Below are 6,641 nucleotides of genomic sequence, written 5' to 3'. Positions count from 1 at the left end.
GGAAGCTCCGCGGGGAGCGAAAAGTTAGATTGGGCCGCGCAGGCAACCCGATAGAAACTGTGTACGGAACAGAGCGGAATATCAGGGCGAGATGGAAGATTTGATGGAAACAATCACCCTGATGACGAAGGAACAGCAGGAGCGTCTGCTCATAACAGCAGGGGAAGTCTCCGGAACTTTAGAGTACAGAAACGCAATCAGAAGCGTCTGTGCTCGGAACTCGCACAGCTAAATAGAGTCAGCTGACAAAACGTCTGACCAACGTGATGACGAAGCATTGGTCATGTGACCTGGGCTAGTAACCAGGAAGTGAAAATTGGTAAACAGTATGATAGCAATCGCTGATTTTAACGGCGCCTTCCAGATAGTTTCAACAACGTGTAGAACGGTCTAGCCGTTCTGAAGGCCACAGGCTCCGGTAAGCAGGAGCGGGTTGGAGTATGAAGCAATCCATATGATGCAGGCATGACACTTAAACCCAAGACATCCTGTCCACCATCTTGTCTTCTCCTCCACTTCTCTCTCGGCTACCTTTAGCCCTCCTGCAGCCGCCTCTCCTCCCTCTTTCTCTTCCTTTCCTATGTTCTCCCCTGACGAGATTTCTAGATTTCTAGAGAAGCCCGATCCATGAACGTCTCGTCAAAACAGGTTCTTTCCTGTTCGTCCAAAACCATCAAGGACCATATGGACACCCTCACTCCTGCCCTGGCCGACTTCTGAAACCACTCCTTCGTCTCTGGAGCCTTCCCCACTCCTCTGAAGCAGTCTCTTGTGCACCCTCTTCTCAAGAAACCCACGGCTAACTCCTCCTGACCGGCTAACTATCGCCCGATCTCTATCATTCCTTTCCTGGGCAAACTCCCGGAAAAGCTGGCCATCTCCCAGCTTAATCGTCACACTGATTCTGTTGGTTGTCTCCATGCTCATCAGTCTAGCTTCGGAGCAGCCAGAAACACAGAAACTGCTCTCCTGAACATCCGTGAAGACCTGCACTCCAACCTTGATTCTAATCTCCCCTCTGTCCTCATCCTACTCAATCTCTCTTCTGTTTTTAACACGGTCAACCATGCCATCCTGCTTAACCGCCTCTGTGATAACCTGGGTATCACTAATCAGGCCCTGGCCTGGCTACCTCCTTCTCCAACCGACCCTCCCAGGTCCAACTTGGGTCCTTCCTTTCCGCTATCTCACTCTTCACTTGTGGTGTTCCCCAGGGGTCTAACCTCTCTCCCAGGCTTTTCAACCAATACCTGGCACCCCTCGCCCACCACATTGCTACTCTCTGCTCCAATTTTCAGTGCTATGCGGATGACACTCAGCTTGTTTTCAGGCTCCCCTCTGCCACCTCTTCTCCGTCTCTCATCTCTGACTGTCTGTCTGCAATCCAGGAGTGGTGTGCCACCAACTACCTCTGCCTTAATGCCAGTAAGACAGAGATCCTCCTCATCAGCACTCCTGCACCTTCCTTTCCTGTCACTCGCTGGCCGGCTTCTCTTGGCCGCCTACCTGCTCCCACCTGTGAGGCTAAGAACCTCGGGGTCATCTTTGACTCCACGGTTTCCTTATCTCCACACATCTCTCACGTGTCTAAGAAGTCAAACTACGAAATGCACCTCCTCAGTTATTCTTCCTTTCCTCTCCTTCCCCCAGAAGCTCACTGTCTCTAGAGCTCAGGTTCTCTCTAGGCTGGACTACTGCAATAGCCTCTTTCTAAATCTGCCTGCTACTACTCTTATGCCCTCTGCAACTCATCCAGAACAGGACTGCAAGACTTGTCCTTGGCCTCAAGCCCAGGGATCGTATCTCTCCAGCCCTGAAATCTCTTCGTTGGCTGCCAGTGGCTGCAAGGATTAAGTTCAAGACCCTTTGCATTGTCCACAAGGCCTTCTGGGGCCTGGGTCCACAGTACCTTCAACTCTCCCTTCTGAAATACCTTCCTACTCGAGCTCTTCGCTCCTCCACCTCCAACTCCCTCAGGGCTAGTCGCTTCTCCAAGCAACGAGTTGGGGGTAGATCTCTTTCTTTGGCTGGGGCCTCCCTCAGGAACAGCCTCCCTTCCTCTCTGAAACTTGAGGAGAACCATCTTCGGTTCTGGAAGCACCTCAAGACCTTCCTCTTTGCTTCTACCCCTGCTGATCTCTGTCTGCTTCGGCACTGGGCCCCTGGCTACCCTCGGATTTCTGGCCTAGTTCCCTGCCCACCCAGCCGCATAGAATTGAATGCACTGTCCACATCACTGTCTTAAGTCCCTTTTATTGTTGCTAGTGGATCAAGAGTAGAATATCTTAATGGGGTTGTATACTAGTTGCAGGAGGAGCAGCACAGTGCGACACTCTCTCCCAGCTTCGCTTACCTCTCTGCCGCATGGTGTGTCACCCGTGCAAAGTCTATCGACAGCATGTTCGGAGCTGCCCTTGCAAGACTAGCCTCCACACAAATCTTCAGCCGGCCCTGAGGGTAGGTGAAATTTTACTTTCCTATAGCATAGCTCTCAACGTTTTGTCACCCGATGGTGGGTGAAAACACCCGATTTGTCTTTTGGCGGGTGAAAGCCCATTCATTTTCATGGAAGGGTGGGGAGCTTGGCGGGTGAGAGAGATGCTTTCTGGGCGGGTGACACCCGCTTAAAGCGTGTGAGTTGAGAGGTATGCCTAAAGTAGTTTCCATGGGTCACTGCGAACACACGCAGGAGGATATCACTATGAATACAGATACAATCTGGAGCAGCGAGAAATAAAATTAGATTAAAAAATAGTTGCGTCTGTGTGGGGACTTCCGTTCGCGAGATTGCGGGAAGGCGATCTCGCGAGAACTCCTGTGAGAAGCCCGAAGCATCGCGTTTCGAGTCATAAGCGGGCAGGAGAGCGCAGTGAACTGACTGCCCCCCCGCTCCTCCTGAAGCACGCAGCCAGCAGGCTTTGAGGCCTGCACATCCAGCACACACACACACACACACACCAGAGCATAACGCCATGGCTGAGGACAGCCTCCTGGGGGCTCTGGTGTGAATTGTGTTCCCTACTACAAGGACCTGCAAGCAGCAGAGTAGCAGCAGCCGCAATAGGATTGCTGTACTGTGAGTACAGTTGCGCCCCTGCCCTTGGACATTATATTCCCAAATCGACCCTGTACACTATATTCTCAAGTTGATCCTTCACCTCAGGTGTCCAATAAATACTGCAGTTACTACACAAGGTGTCCTGTCTTAAAGCCACCACATAATTGGCGACGAGGAGCCAGAACCCAGTGCAACCACCATGCAAAGTGCCACGCCTCCCCACCCCTGCGTTCCTCTCCTCGCCCGGGCGATTCCGTGGCAGCAGTGGGAACCGCTTTTTTCCACATACCTGGAAGCGATGGGCGGAATGGAATACGCGCCGGACAGAAAGAAAGCAATGCTGTTGAACGCAATGGGGGTCGAAGGGCAGCTCATATTTGCAGGACTAAAGGCCATGCCAGAGGCTGGCGAAGACGACGATGCATACCAGGAAGCTATTCGCTGCATCGTGAAGAGATTCACCAACAAAGAAAATGTGGTGTTGCACAGACTGAGGTTTTACACTCGCAAGCAGGAGGGCAACGAACCAGTTGACGACTACATTACCAGAATGAGGGAACTAGCATCCCTGTGCGGATTCGGCGACAACACAGAACAAGTCATCTGCAACATGCTCGTGGTACACACCAATTCGAGAAAAGTGAAGGATAAATTCATCCAGGAGAAGTTAGTGGACCTCGACAAGGCCATCCAAATAGCCAGAGCTGAAGAGGAAACCACCAGCAGGCGCACAGAGGTCAGGAGTCCATCGCCTGTACCCGGCATATCAGCGCTGCAATGGAGAGAGTGCAGAAAAGACAGCCCTGCGACAACCCCAGAGACAAAGGTCCCAGACAAAGGGATGCAACGAAGTGCTATAGATGTTCCAGCACCAAACACATGGCCAGTGATCCCGAATGCCCCGCCATGAACAAAGAGTGTTCAAAATGTCGACGCTTCGGTCACGTGGCCCAGGCCTGCACGTGGAAGGGAAAAGCCGTCACCTGCATCGACGGCGACAAGGAGTCGAGTGAAGATGACGAGCTACACAACAGACCCATGGTCATCATGGTAGACGCCTCCCAAGCCAGGAGAGAAAACCCCCACTGCACAATAAAGGTGAACGGCATGGAGACACAAGTCATGGCCGACTCAGGTTCAGATCTCACCATCCTGCAAATTAACACCTATAAAGAGATGATGGGGTGTGACAAAGTAGAAATCAGGACCACCAGACAAAAACCGACGGTCTTCGGAGGTGCCACCGTGGATCTGCTCGGCTACATTAAAGCAAGGATTGAGTTCAAAGGCAGGTTCACCACGACAAAAGTCTACTTCATTTCTCAAGGCCCCGCCGTACTAGGGTGGGACGATCAACACAGGCTCAGCATCAGGCTAGACCCCAGCACACCAGAACAGGTGCTTGTGATCTCTTCAGGAGGAGCGCAGAGTTGGAAAGAAGCCTTCCCTGGCCTGTTCTCCGAAACTCTGGGAAAAATCAAGGACTACATCCACAAGATCCGCCTCAAACCCAACGCAGTGCCTGTGAAGCACAAGGTCAGGTCCGTACCTGCCACAGCGAGACCTGCGCTGGAAGCCCACCTCCAGAAAATGGTCAAAGAGGGCACCATCGAAACAGTAGAGTCCTCAGAATGGTTGAGCCCAGTAGTACTCATTAAAAAGAAATCTTCAAATGACCTCAGAGTCTGCATTGACCTCAGAAGCCTCAACTTAGAAGTCGTCACTGACAGCTTCCCGCTCCCCAGCATCAGTGAGATAGTGCTCATGATGAAAGAAGCAACAGTGTTCTCGAAGCTGGACTTGCGTGACGCATACCACCAGATCAGCCTGCACAAATCCTTGCGCCTGCTCACGGCGTTCATCACCCCGTTCGGCATGTTCCAGTATACCAGAATGCTGTTCGGCTTGTCCTCAGCGCCATCCGCGTTCCAGAGGATGATGAGCTCCCTGCTGAAAGGAATCGTGAATGTCTCCTACTTTCAGGACGACATACTTGTGTACGCAAAGAACTCAGAGACCCACGACAAAGCACTTGCTGCAGTACTGAGCAGACTCCAGGAAGCAGGAGTCCACCTGCGCCACGAGAAATGTGTTTTCGGCATAGGAGAAGTCGAATACCTCGGCTATCGCATCTTGAAGGAGGGAGTGAGCCCCAAAAAGAATCTCCTGGAAGCCATAACCGACGCCCTGGGCCCGATGTCCAAAGACAAACTCCGGTCCTTCCTGGGCCTTGCGGAATACTACGCAAAATTAGTCCCGAGATTCTCAGAAACCACGCCCCCCATGAGGGAACCTCTGAAGAAAGGGGCGAGCTACGCATGGGGGCCACAGCAGGACGATGCATTCAAGGAGATCAAAAGAAGGATGCTCCATGCACCCTGTTTAAAACCCTTCAACCCAGAATGGGAAACATGCATCACGACCGATGCCAGCGCCTACGGGCTAGGCGCCACCCTAACCCAAAAAAAGGGTGACACCGAGAACATTGCAGCGTTCGCCTCAAAGACCCTGTTAGTATCGGAGAAGAACTACTCCACAGTAGTAAAGGAAATGCTAGCGTGCGCTTGGGCCTTAGAATACTTCCAGTCGTATGTCTGGGGTACAAAATTCCGATTGGTCACCAACCACAAACCCCTCATACACATGCTAAGCCCAGGTGGCACAAAGACTGCCACACCGAGACTGGCCAGAATTGCCGCCAAACTCCAACAATACACCTATGAGATAGCCCACATTGCAGGCTGGAAGAACGCCCAAGCAGACTGCATGTCCAGGCTCCTGAACCAAAATGCCCCAAGAACCACATTCCTCAAGGACGAATGCGTAATGGCCTCCATGGGCGACCTCAGGAACGGCGACTTTATGGAACTAAGCGAGCGCCACTGGCATGATGAATACGAGCAGGACGAAGCCCCCTGCTGCGTGGCAGAGTGGGCCTGTGAAGGATGGTCCAACGAAAGAGCAGTCCCAGAAGGACTACGCTCCTACTGGAAAGTGAGCGATGAAATTACAACCATGAACAGTCTCATTCTACGAGGGGACCATGTGATTCCCCCCAGAGGCATCTGGAAAGTCATCCTATGCAGAGCACATTCGGGCCACCTTGGTAGCAACATGACGAGGCGAAGAGTATGCGACGCCTACTGGTGGCCAGGCATGGACTAGGACATACGGGCCATGATAGAGAGATGCCACGAATGTATCCACAGCGACAAACGCTTGTCCGTGAGGCAAGCCCCCATGATGCCCACTGAAGTCCCCAAAGGAGTGTGGCACAAAATAGGACCAGACTTCATCGGCCCACTGACATATATTACAAAGAAGGTGGCCACTTTGTGGTGGCAGTGGTCTGCCCTAGGGCTGGCGTACCAGTAAGGGGCTAGTAAAACTTATATTCGCAAAAAAGAGTATTGGTACGTCAAGGATTGGCCTATGAGCGGTATAAATGAATTAGTACCATATCGGTCCAATACCTATATAACCTCGTTGGTTATGTAAAGAACACTACACCCAATTGTATATAACAGAGTCATAACCATTCATAACAATTGAAAACACATTTAATGTGGAAAATACATACATA

Source organism: Ambystoma mexicanum, chromosome 1q, assembly GCF_040938575.1.
Source record: "Ambystoma mexicanum isolate Mex_15411 chromosome 1q, UKY_AmexF1_1, whole genome shotgun sequence".
Lineage (NCBI taxonomy): Eukaryota > Metazoa > Chordata > Amphibia > Caudata > Ambystomatidae > Ambystoma > Ambystoma mexicanum.
Note: the sequence above shows the minus strand (reverse complement) of the source record.